At 39.6% G+C, this 17345-nt stretch overlaps 1 pseudogene; it reads left to right on the top strand.

Annotated features, from left to right (window-relative positions):
* Positions 1-12996: 12996 nt before the first annotated feature.
* Positions 12997-16611, top strand: LOC149408063 (uncharacterized; annotated as a pseudogene).
* Positions 16612-17345: the final 734 nt, after the last annotated feature.

Genomic DNA, 17345 nt, shown 5'->3' on the forward strand with positions numbered 1-17345 from the left:
GGCCCCATGCTTGGGGACTCCAGCACGCAAAGGAAGAAGTACGTGAGGGACGTCTCTCAGGGGAAGATCGCTCACAAAATCAACCACACCTATGAGGATCCGCCCACGTCCCCCTTCGAGAGTATGTTCTTCACCAACTAGGAAGTGGTGCGTGTCCTGTACCCGCAGAACGACGCAATTGTTGTCTCGGCTCCGGTCGCCAACAACCTCGTGCGGAAAATTCTGATAGACAACGGCAGCTCGACCGACATTATCTTCAAATCAACTTTGGAAAGAATGAAGGTGGTTGGGCTAAGGCCGACCCCGATCTCGACCCTTCGACTTCTATGAGGAGAGGGTGATGACAGAAGGTACCATCGACGTTTCAATGACTTTCGAGACACCCGGGGGAATCGAAATCACCTGATGATGAAATTTCCGACCGTAAAGGGAATCGCCGTAATGATGGGAGACCAATCGATGGCTAGGATGTGCTACATACGAGGGGTAGACGGAAAAGGGAAAGGGAGAAATGATTAGCACCATCTACCAACCCGAGGATAAGAATGGTGAAGTCAGGACGGTGGCAACGAGCTCGAGAATTTAGGTGGGCTCGCGATCATGCTCGAGTCGACAACAAATAAAGCTCGCCGCCAATTTTCTTCCACATTTCCGTTATTTTCAAATTCTTTCAAGACAATTTAAGTTTATTCGAGGCCGATATGCCGTGGGATGTAATTTCATTTACTTTTATGAAATACAAGACTTTGAATTACATTCCACCTTTCATGTTTCATTTCACACTTGTTAAAATTTCTAGGCTCCTCTGCGAATACCCAAGAAACTCGGGGGGGCTAACAGGGATACATCATCCACAACCCATCCATGCGACGCCTTCGCACGACTCAAAAAAGGAGTCTATAAGACTCGCGAGTCACTCACGCGCCGACAGGCGTTACATCTGCGCACTGGATGCGAGTCCCAAGATAACAGTCAAAACCTAAAACGCGATATGCGTACTGACAGGTACCATGCTCGCTGGGAACTACGCCTACTCCAAGCTCATCTTGACGCACAACACGCACGCCAACAGGTAGCGTACATATTGGGAAAGAGGCCCGCTCGCCGCCCAACTCGTGCGCCAATAGGCAGCGAGTCGCATATGGGTTTCAAAGGCTTGCGCCCGCCGGACGAAACTGGTCTAGTCAGCGTCCACGGAAAACCTGGTCACGCAATGTGGCACCGAGGCCCCTCGAGGCCCAAGCCGTGCAAATCGATTATACCGTCGTCGGTAAATCGAGAAAATAAGACGCGTAATAAACCCGAAAAGGTTAAATAAGGACAGCCAATGTCAAAAAAGAATCCAACATGAAACGAATGATAGCTGATATCCAGAACATCAAGAAAAGCAGGCGCCGAAAAGTTCGTCGATTAGATAGCTTCGACGCAAGGGATGACCACTGGGGGGGAACTTCATCGAATGAAGGAAACATGCCAACAAAGAAACTGAAGGTGAACCCACGAACGCATTCTCCTTCGTCATCACATCATGAACTCGGACCACAATCGTTTGCCGAGCCTCCGCCAATACGACGTCTCGATCTCCCTCCGAGTTCTCCTTCGCTCGCACGGCGTTGTTCTTTTCGGTGACGACCTACATCTCCACCGATAGCAAGTCGCGCCCTCTCTCCATTGCGGCGCAAGAAACCTCGCTCAACGACAGTCGAGCATGAGTGATCTGTAGCTCCTCAGTCGACCCGCGAGCGTCACCTTCTCCCAAGATGCTCGCTCAACCACCCGCAATGCAATCTCAGCCTCCAACTCCGCGCTCAAGCAAGTCGCCTCTTCACGAGCCCGCTTTAACTGCAACAGCGTGCTCAACCGCGGCGTCTCCATGTCGGTCTGCACATTGCGTATCCAATGCAGTAAGTCATTGAAAATCTAATCGCTCCGCTCCTGATGTTCGAGCATATGCAACGATAGGCGACTTGAGTACGACTAGGATAAACGTGATGGTCTCAAAAAATGAATCACCAACCTAAAAAAACAGAAGCATAGAGAAATCTCGAGGGGCCAATGGTTAGGCCGAAGGTCCCAATGAGAAACAACCCGAATCCCAAAGTCGACTTACTAGTCCTCGTGTCGACTTTGCGCATAACTCCTCGAGTTGAATCTGCTCCTCGAGTCGAGTCACGATCCACGAATCGACTGACCAGTCCTCGTGTCGACATTGCGCATAACTCCTCGAGTTGAGTTCGCTCCTCGAGTCGAGTCCCAATACACGAGTCGACTATCTAGTCCTCGTGTCGACTTTGCGCATATCTCCTCGAGTTGAGTTCGCTACTCGAGTCGAGTCCCGATCCACTAGTCGACTGACTAGTCCTCGTGTCGACTCTGCGCATAATTCCTCGAGTTAATTTTGCTCCTCGAGTCGAGTCACGATCCACGAGTCGACTGACCAGTCCTCGTGTCGACATTGTGCATAACTCCTCGAGTCGAGTCCCGATCCACGGGTCGACTGACTAGTCCTCATGTCAACTTTGCGCATATCTCCTCGAGTGGAGTTCGCTCCTCGAGTCGAGTCCCGATCCACGAGTCGACTGACTAGTCCTCGTGTCAACTTTGTGCATATCTCCTCGAGTGGAGTTCGCTCCTCGAGTCGAGTCCCGATCCACGAGTCGACTGACTAGTCCTCGTGTCGACTTTACGCGTAACTCCTCGAGTTGAGTTCGCTCCTCGAGTTGAGTCATGATAGATGAGTCGACTGACCAGTCCTCGTGTCGACATTGAGCGTAACTCCTCGAGTTAAGTTCGCTCCTCGAGTCGAGTCTCAATCAACGAATCGACTAACGAGTCCTCATGTTGACATTTCGCGTAACTCCTCGAGTTGTGTTTGCTCCTCGAGTCGAGTCCCGATCCACAAGTCGACTAACTAGTCTTCGTGTCGACTTTGTGCGTAACTCCTCGAGTTGAGTCTCGATCCACGAGTCAAATGACTAGTCCTCGTGTCGACTTTGCGCATAACTCCTCGAGTTGAGTTCGCTCCTCGAGTTGAGTCCCGATCCACGAGTTGACTGACCAGCCCTCGTGTCGACTTTGCGTGTAACTCCTCGAGTTGAGTTCGCTCATTGAGTCGAGTCTCGATCCACGAGTCGACTAACTAGTCCTCGTGTCGACTTTGCGCGTAACTCCCCGAGTTAAGCTCGCTCCTCGAGTCGAGTCCCGATCCATGAGTCGACTGACTAGTCCTCATGTCGCTTTAAGCGTAACCCCTCGAGTTGAGTTCGCTCCTCGACTCGAATCCTAACCCATGAGTCGACCGACTAGTCGTCGTGTCGACTTTATGCATAACTCCTCGAGTTGAGTTCGCTCTTCGAGTCGAGTCCCGACCCGCGAGTCGGCTGACTAGTCCTTGTGTCGAATTTGCACGTAGCTCCTCGGGTTAAACCTTCAATTTCATGACTTTTTATATATGTTGTGATATACTTTCAGTGACATTTTAAAACTGTTGTGACATATTTTATAGCCACATTTTTATTTCTATGTGGTGTTATATAATTTGTTGGTTAGGATGAATTTATATATAGGGTATCAGCAAAAGATCAGCAAAAGAACAAATGAGAAGAACGAATGAATATGACATTCTTTGAAGAAGTATTACAAATTAATAATCAGCTATTATTGACAATTTATATAATACTTCATAAAATAGTAAACAATTTTTAATAGGAAAGAAACACCACTACCTGCCAGCGCATATTTGAAACCGAGCACAGTTAATAGAAAATAAAATAACTTCCCCTCCAAAAATTTCACATTCACGAAAACGTCCCTCTTTTATTTTTTGTTTTCCCTCTTCTTCTATTGCAGTTGACATAATTTTTAAATATTTCTTGTTTAAAATAAAATAGGCGAATGATTATTTATAAATAAATAAAATAAACCCTAATTAATCTCATCCGCTCCAGCCCCTCTTGACTGATGAGAATATAATGAGGAAAATCAAAAGTCTTGAAGCTTCCGTCTGAAGCGGTCGATGGTGACTAAACAATAAACGTTGAATGCGGAAGAAGGCTAAAGCAACAGCGTCGACAGTGCTGTTGAGTCACCATGTGAGCAGACCCCAGACGCCAGACTCCGACGAAATCCAGCGCCTCAAAACTTTGGTAATTAGTTCTCACCCATCAACCCAAGTATTTTTTTTTTATCAAACCCCTCAACCCAAGTTAATAGTTTTGTGAGCTATTCTGTTTATGAGAGGTAATTTGCTACAGCGTGCAATGATGTTGAATTATTTTGTGATTGGATAAAAAAAAAGGCGGAGGGATAGTGTTTTTTTATCCTTCCATATTACATCTCTTAAACTCCTTGCAGATGTTTGTGACCCTATTTGATGCTACTCAGTGTGATTGTGGTAGTTGTTGCATGGGCAAGATCTTCACCACCGTGAGTGGAGCATAACAAAAGATGGAGAATATGAAAACCTACGAAGATGTGAAAAAAGTATTGGGCCTCTTCACCACACCAAGAGTTGTTCTTATCGCACAAAACTATAGTTTGTAATTTTGTATGACTCAAAGGCATAACAAGAGTGCTTTTTAGGGGCTCTCCGGATAATTAGAAGACGTGTATTTTTTTTCGGAAGGGTATTTAGAATAAGCATGTTGAATATTAGGGATTTGAAAACTCCTTTGATGTACATATTCATCATAACATTTTTTTTCACTTGTATACTTTATAAATCACTGAAGTACATAATGACGTTATATAAATTATGTTACATTTAGTAAACCTTCATAAATCTTAATTAATAACAAAATTATCTACATAAAACAACAATTTTAAGAAGTTGGTAATTATATATTAAGGATGAAATTTTTAAAATGTGATAAATAATACCAATACAAATAAATGAAAAATATAACATGACATTTCAAAAAATGTCATTAAAAATAAATTTACAACACTAATTATGACATTCCAAATATGTCGCTAAAAGTTAAGAACTTTTCCCAGTACCCCCATTCAACGACATGTGAAAAAATGTCTTTAAATCGCTTTGATGACATTATTTACATGACGTTGGACATTTAGTTTTAGATGATGGTAGCATGCTCCGTGAGGGATACCGGAGAACACCACTTTGAGACCATGTATGATGCTAACATGTCGATCGAATATGAACGCCAACTCTTCAACGTCTTCACTGATAACTTCTCTCAACTTTCTCAACAACCAAATCCACGAAGCATGACACTCACTATCTACTACCCCGAATGCAAGTGGATATAATTGTGAATTAACATCTATCACAATTGCGCATAGCAACTGTCCACCGTATTTTGTCTCAAAAAATGAACCGTCTAATGATATCATCGGTCGACAAGACTTGAATCCTCTACGACTCGCCCCAATAGAAAAGAACGCGTACCAGGGTTCTTCTGCTCCAACATGTATAGCCAAGATGATAACTTCTGATAAGATTCTTCTGGCGTACCCCTTACGTATGAAATTGCTTTCTCCCTGGTTCTCCAAGCTTTCAAGTACGAGATGTCAACACCCCATCTTGACTTGACTTCCTCTCTTACGTTATGTGCCGAATATTCTGCCATAGAGCTAATATTGTACTTATCTTTATAAACGTGCCCAATAACCCAAGGTGCAGCTCCTCTATGCCCTTCTGTTCGAACCACACGCACGCAAGAATCTGCCACATATAAGACCAATGCACAACACCTCTCAGCTTCCAAGTGAACATCTCATTTTTTCATATGACATAGCATCTCATTTTCGAAGACGATTTCACTCTAAACTTGAAATTTTTTTAGAGCGAAAACGTGAATCTCTTGCTTCATCTGTTTCTTGGACTCAAACTCCTTCCAAAGGTATATATCTGCTGTGCTACCTATTGCATTCAACGGTTATAATACATATAACATAACATTTTTCATTTAAGAATAAAAGTACATCTCATTCTTATTACATGTGGAAGAATTTGGCAACGGACTTGGACCTTCATTATGTTTTTCTTTGACAAAATCATCGGTTGTGAAGTCGGGGGCTTTCCATGAGTAAGGCACGTAGTCCGTTGGTGATACAACTTTATGAGGGTCACGTGATGGTTCACCGTATCCCGATGGTACTGTAAAATGTTTTACAAAATCTTCATATTCTTCAGTGTTCGCGAACTCTCCAAGTTTAATGTTTTACAAAAATACATTAAATTACATTAAACTTAAAACCAATCCGAGACCATCCGATTTTTACAAAACTCATTGGAATAGGTCGAAATTGGTCGGAGAGGTCGGAAAGGGTCGGAATTGGTCGGAAAGGGTCGGAATTGGTCGGAAGGGTCGGAATTGATCGGAATTTCTGCTTGAATTTCATCGGAATTTGTATATCAATTTAATCCGAAATGGCTGGATTTCATCAGAAATGACGTCAAATTCCGAAAAGTTTAACCTACTTCTACCAAATTTATTTATTCTACACAAACTATATCACTAAACCTATAAAAGATGAATGAAGAAGCATACTTACCCATTATGAAGGAATTCAACCAATTGGATACGCGAAATGATGAGAAAATGAGAGCGAATGAGAGATTTTCAATTAAGTAGTGAATGAACTTTTTGTTATTAGTGGTGTTATATGAGTATTTTCGTCCAAAATTGATACAAAAGTCCAATTTTTGATATTTCTTAACTAGTGGGTTTAATTGAGATATTTCCATTACTTTCGGGTCTAGAAAATGAAATTTCTCTAAATAAAGTAGAAACCAGCTGTGGGTTTCGTTTGGAACAAAAGTCGGTTACTTTCGCTTCTTATTTTACTGCTATACCCTTAACATATATATTATTTTTTTTAAATTCTTGCTAAATGAATATATATTTCGTATTTTATATTGTTTGACCAAAAGAGATGTTTTCCTGTTTTAAATGATTCCAAAATTAAGTTGTTATGTTTCTAAATTTAATTGGGGAGTTAGGGATACAGACCCAAATTTGTTTGTGATGTTTGATGTTTTTTTTTCCCTGATAATAGGACATTTTTCTTGTTGACTATTATAAGTTTGATGATCTTTTGTTTGATAATAGAATGATATTTGAAAAATGATAATAATTTTTTTTTTGTAATTGTTCTTATCTTATTGTTAAAAAAAGATTAAAATAAAATAGATGCATTCATAAATTGAGATTTGTGAGGGTACACTTAGGCCCAAATGCAAACGGGATATTGGGCCCCTCCACCCCAATATCGGAAAGGTCCATTTACATAAAAAAAATGAATTGAAAAATTAATTCTTGATATTTAATTATTGAGTTTATTTATTTATTATTGGATCAACAAAATATCAAATAAAATAATGAGATTATTTGGGCCCGGCCCAACTGATCCAACGAACGCAGTTCACTCCTGCAACAAACCGTGAAGAAGTCGAAGTCAACACGAGAGATATGATTTCGCCTACAAACTCGGAGAGCTGACGATTTCTTCCAAACGCATTCAAACAAAGAGGTGACGTGGCTACAGACGAGGCAACGAAAGACGAAGTCGACAAGACGTGACACCAAAGATCTCGCATCTCCCCTAGTATAAATTTTCCCAATCCGATAAGATTTGGGGACACAATTTCTTATTATCGTACCCTCTTTCCGTCATGCTTGTATTATGAGTTCACTGATTCATTTCATAATCAGCCGAGCTCGACCAGTTGTAGTCCAGATTGACCGATTTAATAAGTCGTTCACTTTTTTAGTACGTTTTTTCAAGACAATTGCTTTTAACTATCTGCTCCTTTCTTATACAACGATTTTCTGAGATCCATATAAATAAATCGAAACAAATACGCACGATTTATCTTTTGTTTTCTTCGTGATTGTTGAAGCTGGAAAATGAAATCAACAAGATTGAATTAATTTTTGTGTAAAAATTCAAATTTTTAAGTGATTCGAACTAGTAGAGGTTTGATAAGATTTGTTATTTGTTTAGCAAAAGAGTTTGCCTATCTACAAAAATTACATGGACTAAGCCACGTGAAACGTTAGAATTGCTAAATAGTCAACGTTTTGAGACTTTTGTTTGAATAGTCAATCCTGATGATTTAGCAACTAAACCAAATATTTGATATCCCGATTTTACCCTTTATTTGAATAATCACTCCCGAATCCAGAATGCTAGAATAATGAGCTTTCCGAAGTGAAGACAAGCCCAGAGCCTCGGGACTAGAACTAGCTAAAATAAAAAGCCACTAACTCACAAAATGTTATGTTTTTTATTATACAAGATTTATTCTTGGTCACTTGTTTTTTCGTTTATATTTGCTGATCAATGCTTGTTCATGAGCAAGCCGAAAACCACATAATCTAGAAACTTATAAAGAAATAACAAATGGTCTAACTGTTAAGAGTTATTAATAAGAAGTGCATATCTATGTTTTTAAAAATTAATGAAAAATCAAACTCTTGTTAATAATTGTATCTATTAACATTTAATATAATTAATAATCATCTCCATTACTTGCGTATTCTCTCTTTCTCACACTCTCTCTCCAAGCAATTCTCTCTCCAAATGATTGCAAATCCAGATCTCTCTCTCTGTGTGAATAATAATAAAGCAAATACATGATTCCAGATCTCCAACGTTTGTGATAGTTCGGCCACAGATCAAGCCATGCGATGCCGAGGACGAAGTGGTGGTTCCCCCATTGGCGCTGTTCGACGCAGCCGTTGTAGAACCGACGTCGTTAGCAAAGACATTGACAAAGGACTCGCCAGAGACTTTTCAATTTGATTACTCGAGACCGCAAAATTATTGGAAGAACACAGAGTCAAGTCGGAGGCAGCGAGAGCCTGCGTGTTCTTTCAGAGTCATTGCTTCGAGCGGAGTAGGAGGCGGTAAAAGCGAGGGAGGCTCTGCGTGTCGGTATATTTATGTTTTGTGTTAGTGTATGTAAATCTTTGATAATGTCAGTATATTTTTGTTTATTTGTGCTAATGTCAATAAATTTATTTGTGAAGTGTTTGAAATTTGTTTTTGGGTCATTTTTTCCTTTTGAATGTAGGAGATGAGGTTTGAGAATATGAGAAATGTGGCTTTTTGTTTCCTTTTTTTAGGGAAATGGGTCAACCGATAAAACATTTTTTTTCCTTTGTTCTCGTGTTGTATACACTTAGCAGTATATCCTGTTTATCTTAAACTTCTTCTTTTAATTTATTTAATATCGTTTGTATTTACTGGAGGATTTTATAGCTAGTCGGATTTCTCTAGTTAATATGAACTTATGATTATTATGCAAAATATATCAAACATCGGTTATTTTGTCAAAATTAAATTTTATATAGGCAATACTATTACTCTACCCGTCTATCTATTCACAAATCACAGAGGAAACAAATAATATATTTGGTTACGTATAGATGTTTTGATTCATTAGGTGTGTATCTATTTTTTAATGTGTTCGTTTGTTAAAAAAAATGTTGTTCAATAGTTTTGTAATAATAGTTATTTCACAAATTTCATACAATTGCGGAAAAATTGTAGTGGTTTGTGTGTGCACAAATTTTTCTTAAACAAACTAAAATAACTTTTTTTTTTTTTTTTTTTTTTTACTGAAGATGAAACTTCATAACTATATGTTTCATGATATATTTCCTACTTTTTGCATTTAATGTGTAATGTCTATCACCTTTAATTGGAAGATTTGGTTTGCTGTTATATACTTTTAATGTTTCATATTTATTACTTTTTTTTTTAATTTACTCAAAAATTAAATAGGGGTATATTAGTCATCCTATACACACAATATAGGCATAGCGATTACTAATTCAAAACATATAAAAGTTAGTTATTTGAAATTGCCCTAATTTAAGACATTCATTTTTTTGCTTAAACGCCCTAAAAAAATGCTGATATTTTTACTATCATGTGAGCTTGGCGTGCTTGTATAGAATTGGGAAATTTGCATCAATGTCACAAATTCATCGGGTTTTTGCATTTGTGTCACAAAGTTGTCAAAATTGCATTTGTGTCACGTATTTACATTCGTGTCATATGTGCAAATTTCAAATTACTCTCTCTCTCATCATTTAATCTTTTTATTAGTTACTCCACGTCTTCTGAATTTTTACAATACCTCATTAAAAATCACTTCATCTTTCGCTAAAACTTTCTAAAATTTTTGCGTGTGACTTATTTGCAATTGGATTGTCAATTTGTGACATAAATGCAAATACCACTATAGAATTTGCACCAACACGTTGCCTTGAGGGCCGAGCACGCCGCACTACATCGAATTTCTTTTGACTACAGCACACTTGTTCTGATATTTTTCTTTCTTCAACTGCGGCTTCCAAAAAAAGTAAACAACATGTGTATTGAATTTAGAAACTCTAATATTGATTTTAGAAACTATAATATTGATAAATACCAAATATTTTTAAGAACATACTTTGATTCAATCTGTAAGTGCGAAACGCATGCACTTATCATTCCCCAAGCTTGACTACAAGTCTAACCGATGAACCAAACAACCGTCAAGATTTTGGACAGATTCAATAATTTTTTTAAAGATAACTTTAATGTCACTGAATATTAAACCCACGACTTCTACTTTAGAGATACTATGTAATTACCAATTAGACTATGTTAGGTGTCACTCCAATAATTTTATCTTGAAACTTCCATTTTTTTAGCTTAGGTTTATTTGCAATTGAAATAAATATATAGATCTTCAAAATTTATATCAACTTAATAACGAAGTTTGAGAAATTGTGATGTATATTTTTCATAAACATAGTTGTACATATGAGAAAAATCTTAATAAATTCAAAATAACACAAAAACATATAACATGAGAAAATGCCCAATCAGGGCCGGCCCATAGGTTAAGCGGGCTAAGAAATGGCTTAAGGCCCTTGGAAATTGGAATAAAAAAATGAACAAAATTTTGCATTTAATCGGCCTCGAAATTTATGGAAAAATATGATAATTTGTTCCTCATATTCTCTTATTTTAAGATGGTAATTGAATTCATATAAGGCCCACAATTTTTTTTTTTTTTTTTTGGGACCAATTTGTTATTTCCATGTAAAATCAAAGGAAAAATGGCTCATTCTCTCACTTAAATGCTGAATCAAATAGTGCGTGACCACTGACCTTTGATCTTCTTGGAATGTGCCGTCACACATAACGATTGCACACACTCTGCACAAAGATGGGGAAAGCAAAGCAGAGAAAGACAATCATATATTGACTTCAAGCAAAGATTTAATATATCTAACTTGAATATTTTAAGTGTTGGTATTTTAGGTTATTGCATTTAGTTTAATTTTTTTTTACTTGTTGTTTGTGATTTACTTTTTACAAAATAAAAAAATCATGTCTTGTCAAAAATATATTTTCGATTATGAAAAACTTAATTTAAAAAAAAAAAAAAGAGATGAAGAATTGGTTAATTCTCTAAATGGAGCTCTTGAAAAAATTTCACGAAAAAAGATCTAGTAATGAATGAAAAAGTGCATGTGTATGAAAATAGTGAAACAATGGTAGAAAAATCTAGAGATACAACGGGTAATGAAAAAAACATCGGTGATTGTAATGAAATTAAAATTGAAGTTGAAGAAGAAATTAGCAATCATATGAATGTTAGAAAGATACTTCCACATTTTTTTTTTCTAATTTGAAGACGATACAATGTTAAAATAGTTGTTAATAATTTATACTATTATTTTGAATTTCGTTGTCGCTCCTTTTCAGACAACGAATTGTGAGGCTCGTACGATTCGGCTCGAGGCCGGACCAAGTGATCGCGTTCAAGCCTGAGCGTCCTGAACTCGGTATCCCAAGTCCGTCCCTAGCTGTGAATGCATTTCACGTCCTTCAAGGTGTCCTGAAAAAGAAGAGAAAATATGAACTAGAAAGGAAAAACAAAGGGGTTGTCTCTGTTTACCTCTCCGACGATCAACATTAGGACGATTGAGGTGAGAAGTAGGTGTTTAGGTCTTTAGAGGTTAAAGATGAGCGAAATGAGATTCTCGGAGGTTCGCTAGCGTTTCAGGAATAAAAAATGTATTACTTGAGGTTTGGGGTCAAGACCCCTATATATAGAGTCGGGAGAGCCCTAAATTAGGAAATTTCAAAATTTGGCCACACGACTTGTGGCCGTGCACTGATAGCCGTCCAGTGACCAAGGGAGGCCGAATGATGACCCAATGAGGCCGAACGGACATGTCACGCTGACCGACTGCCCAAGGATGACCAAGCGGGCGTGCCACGCCAACCATTTGACTCAAGGGTGGCCGAACGGGTGTGTCATGATGGCCAATTGGCCCAGAGGAACCATGCGGTAGTTGTTAAAGGATCAACACTAGCCCAATAGAATTTTAAAGCCCAACAATTGTGAAAGCCTAATGCTCAAGAAGACTAATAAGCCCACTTGGAGAATAAGCCCATCATCTAGAAGTTTCTTAGATAAGTGTAGAAGTGTTAGAATTGTGTAGAATCTCTAGACATGTAAAGAATTCCTAGAATGTTTTAGATATCTAGACATTTTAGAAATTCTCTAGAAGATGAAAAAATGTGTGGTCTATATTGTTTGGCCTCTACTATAAATACCCATCTACCCCCACCAATCTATCATCCAAAAAAAAAAAAAAAAAAAGAGTAGTAGTCTCCTAAAAGTATCTTCAAAGAGTCCCAAAAGTGTTTTTGTAGTGTGAGTCCTAAACACTTGGTCTTGTAATCTCTCTAGAGTAGTCTTAATAAAAAGTGTGAGTGTTTCCCACAAAAGAGTTGTGTTCAACAATCTGGTATCAGAGCGAGGTTGTGAGTTTGGTTCTCGGATCTCTTGAAAATCTTAGTATGCTCTGTGGCTGCAGCTTTGACTGATCTTCCACATCAAAACGATTTCTTGAGATTGTTAGTGTGAGTTTTCTTTGTGTCGTGAGTAGTCCGTGACTCTGCAAGCTTTGTGTCAAAAACTAGCTTGTTTGGTATTATCGACGTACTTCCAACACGATGGGTGATCTCCTAGTCGTCGGAGGAATTAAGAAACTCAACAACAACAACTACAACACATGGGCAACATGCATGATGTCCTATTTACAAGGACAAGACCTTTGGGAGATCGTCGGAGGAAGCGAAACCACGTTTGAGGATCAAAGTAGGCAAAGCAATGTTTTCCTTGAAGACGACCGTTGAAGAAGAGATGTTTGAGCACATTTGAGATAAGAGGACGCCGAAAGAAGCATGGGACACGTTCGTGACGCTTTTCTCAAAGAAGAATGATACGAGGCTACAACTCTTGGAGAATGAGCTGCTATCAATCTTACAACGCGACATGACGATTGCTCAGTATTTCCACAAGGTCAAGTCGATATGTCGTGAGATTAGCGAACTAGATCCAAAGTCCGTCATCGGAGAAGCTCGTATGAAGAGGATTATCATCCACGGGTTGAGACCGGAGTATCGAAGCTTCCTGATTGCTGTGCAAGGATGGCCCGTTTAACCATCACTTGTAGAGTTTGAGAATTTGCTAGCCAGCCAAGAAGCTATGGCTAAGCAACTGGGAGGCATCACGCTGAAGAATGAAGAGGAGGTGCTCTTCACAAGTAAAAGTCGAAGCAACCCTAAGCCGCCCGCTGAAGGAAGAAGTCATCAAGGAACCATGTGACCTTCGAGACCTCACAAGAATGAAAATAAGAGTTCTCAAGGGAAGAGGTTCGAAGGCAATTGTTACGATTGCGGAAAGAAGGGCCACACGTCAAAGGATTGTTGGTCCAAGAAAAAGTCCGTCGAAAGCAATGCGGCAACGTCCAAAAAGGAGGCAGAGGATGAATAGGATGCTGAGGTGCTATGTGCCATAGAAGAAAACAAGCTAGCACTCATGGCGATAATGAGAGACCAGATCAACTATGAGAATGACTTGATAGTTGATTCTGGATGCTCAAATCACATGACTGGCGATCAGAATAAACTGCAAGACAAGAAAGAGTACAAAGAGTGTCGCGTGGTACGGACATCTAACAACTCACCGTTGCCAATTTCTCAGATCGACAACACGATAATTATGCCTGGTAATGAATCTGATATGGCGTTAATACACAATGTCTATCATGTACCGGGTATAAAGAAGAACTTGTTGTCCGTATCACAAATCACATCAACGAGCAACTACATCTTATTTGGGCCAGAAGATGTGAAAGTCGATCAAGACGTCAAGATCTCGGGAAAGCGAGTGATGGAAGGACGAAAGGTTGAATCTGTCTATGTGATCTCAGCTGAGTCAGCTTATGTAGACAAAACCCGGAAGAATGAGACAGCAGATTTACGGCACACATGATTGGGCCATGTTGGCTATCACAAGTTAAAGGTGATTATGGAGAAATCCATGCTCACAGGCCTACCTCAACTTGAAGTCAAAACATATATCGTTTGCGCTGGATGTCAATACAGCAAAGCTCATCAGAAACTGTACAAGGAGTCAAAGTTCAGAGCAAAGAAGCCATTGGAGTTAATTCACTCTGATGTGTTTGGTTCAGTCAAGCAAACATCAATTAGCGGGATGCGGTTCATGGTGACATTCATCGACGATTACTCGAGATATGTCTGGGTGTTCTTCATGAAAGAAAAGTCTGAAGCGTTCTCAAAGTTTCAAGAATTAAAGACCATGGTCAAAGGAGAAATGGGAATGAAAATTCGTTGTCTACGCTCAGACAATGGAGGAGAATACACATCCAATGAATACGATCAGTATATGCATGAGAGCGGGATACGTTATCAGTTTACATGTGCCAACACGCCACAACAAAACGGTGTAGCAGAGAGAAAGAATCGACATCTTGGAGAGATTTTTCGCAGCATGCTACACGCGAAGAATGTCCCAGGAAGATTTTGGGCGGAAGCCATGCGAACTGCTGCCCATGTGATCAACAAACTTCCCTAGCCAAGGTTAGGTTTCATTTCACCTTTTGAGACATTATGGGAAATGAAACCAATGGCTAGCTACTTCCGAGTATTTGGCTGTGTTTGCTACGTATTTGTGCCTAGCCATTTACGTAGCAAATTTGACAAGAAAGTAGTCAGATGCATATTTGTTGGATACGACAATCAAAGAAAAGGATGGAAGTATTGTGATCCAACAAGTGGGAGATGTTACACCTCACGAGATGTAGTGTTCGATGAAGCATCTTCGTGGTGGTTCTCGAAGAAGAAAGTCTTGCCAGACTTGAACAACATTGATGAAATCCTGCAAGAGAAGATGGGGGAGCAAACCACACACATATGGTCAAGTGTTGACGCGCCTGAGAACCCAAGCGACACTGATGTTGAAGAGTAAGAAGTGGCTCAACCAAGTGAAGATGGTGAGACAGAAACGTCGCCTCCCTAACTCAGACAGACGGGAAGAATCCGGAAGCCAAATCTCAAGTTTGCCAATACAACAATTCTAAAAGACGGTGTTAAAGAGCCAGGGACATATGAAGAAGCTTCACAAAATTTAGCTTGGCAGAAGGCGATGGAAGAAGAAATCACAGCCTTGGATCAAAGCGAGACTTGGGAGCTAGTGCCAAGGCCAATAGATATCAAACGCATTTCATGCAAGTGGGTTTACAAAATTAAGCGTCGCCCTGATGGATCAATTGAGAGATACAAGGCTCGCCTAGTAGCTCGAGGATTCTCTCAACAATATGGACTAGACTATGATGAAACGTTTGGTCCAGTGGCGAAGATCACTACTGTACGGGTCCTACTAGCACTCGCGGCAAGTAAAGATTATAAATTGTGGCAGATGGATGTGAAGAATGCTTTCTTGCACGGAGAGTTGGACCGAGAGATCTACATGAACCAACCAAAGGGATTTGAGGATGCAACTACTCCTAATCATGTGTGCAAGCTAAGGAAAGCTCTTTATGGGTTGAAGCAACCACCAAGAGCCGGGTATGGAAAGATTGCTGAATTTCTCACTCGAAGTGGTTATTCAGTTTCACATGTGGACTCAATCCTGTTTACCAAAGAGAGAGAAGGAAAATTGGCGATTGTGTTGGTCTATGTGGACGACTTGATCATCACTGGGGACGACATACGAGAAATCCAACAGACGAGAGAAAATCTATCAGTTCGCTTCCAAATGAAAGAGCTAGGAGAGCTTAAATACTTCTTGGGGCTAGAAGTTGATCGCACAAAAGAAGGGTTGTTTCTCTGCCAACAAAAGTACACAAGAGATATACTTCAAAAGTTCGGCATGTTGGAGTGCAAGCCAGTCTCATCACCGATGGAGCCAAATTCCAAAATTTGTGCACATGAAGGCAGGGAGTTGGACGACGGGATGATGTATCGACAAATAGTAGCTAGTCTTATCTACTTAACTTTAACTCGGCCTGACATTTCTTATGCACTTGGAGTAGTGAGTTGATACATGCAAAGTCCGAAGAAGCCTTACTTGGATGCGGCCCAACGGATCCTAAGAAATGTAAAGGGTACAATTGACTACGGTCTTTTGTACAAAAGAAGCGAAGGTTGCAAGCTAGTTGGATAATGCGATGCTGACTATGCAGGAGACCACGATACCCGAAGATCAACCACTGGGTATGTGTTCAGACTCGGATCGGGAACAATCTCTTGGTGCACAAATGACAACCCAATGTGTCATTGTCCACAACAGAAGCGGAGTACAGAGCTGCGGCTGCAGTAGCTCAAGAGAAAAATCCGGTGTTTCATGCTAGAACCAAACATGTGGAGGTTGTTGTCAATGGTGCCCACAAGAAGAGTTGTAGTCTTTATTTTTGTACATTTGATGTAATAAAGTCTCACGAAGACTCTTGCTTGTAATTGTTTATTCATTAATAAAAAGTTGAAACGTTCATTCAATCTTCCTTGTCTGAAGTTTTATGATAAAACATTAGTCTTTAGTCCATAAACAAACTTAACAACTTACGATGAGACAAATTTAGATTTCCATGAACAAACTCTTCGTAGTTTGCTTAAAACGATATATTCGCAATCTAAGGGTCAAATGACTATTGACCTCAGTATGATTGTTAGAAGAATCTATGATGTCTGGTTATGTGGCATTGAGAGTTGGAGACTCTATAGTTCTTCTAGGTATCTTCCGAAGGTACTGAATTGACCAGTGCACTTCTAGAGACAAGATAAGAACAAACCATTTAACCTCTTATGTCTCGAAGTCACTACGTATGAATTGCATCCTGCTTACCTTAATCCTGAAATGAGACATGTCTTTTCACAGCTTACGTATTCTCATTTGAGAAATTCAGAGTTCGGAATCACATATCACTATGTGATTCCGAACAGGGCCTATTGGTGAAGTACTAAGTTGTGAGAATGTCATGAGTACCTTTGTGAAGTTA

Source organism: Urtica dioica, chromosome 1, assembly GCF_054948205.1.
Source record: "Urtica dioica subsp. dioica isolate 48M chromosome 1, U.dioica_male_clone48M_v1_H2, whole genome shotgun sequence".
Lineage (NCBI taxonomy): Eukaryota > Viridiplantae > Streptophyta > Magnoliopsida > Rosales > Urticaceae > Urtica > Urtica dioica.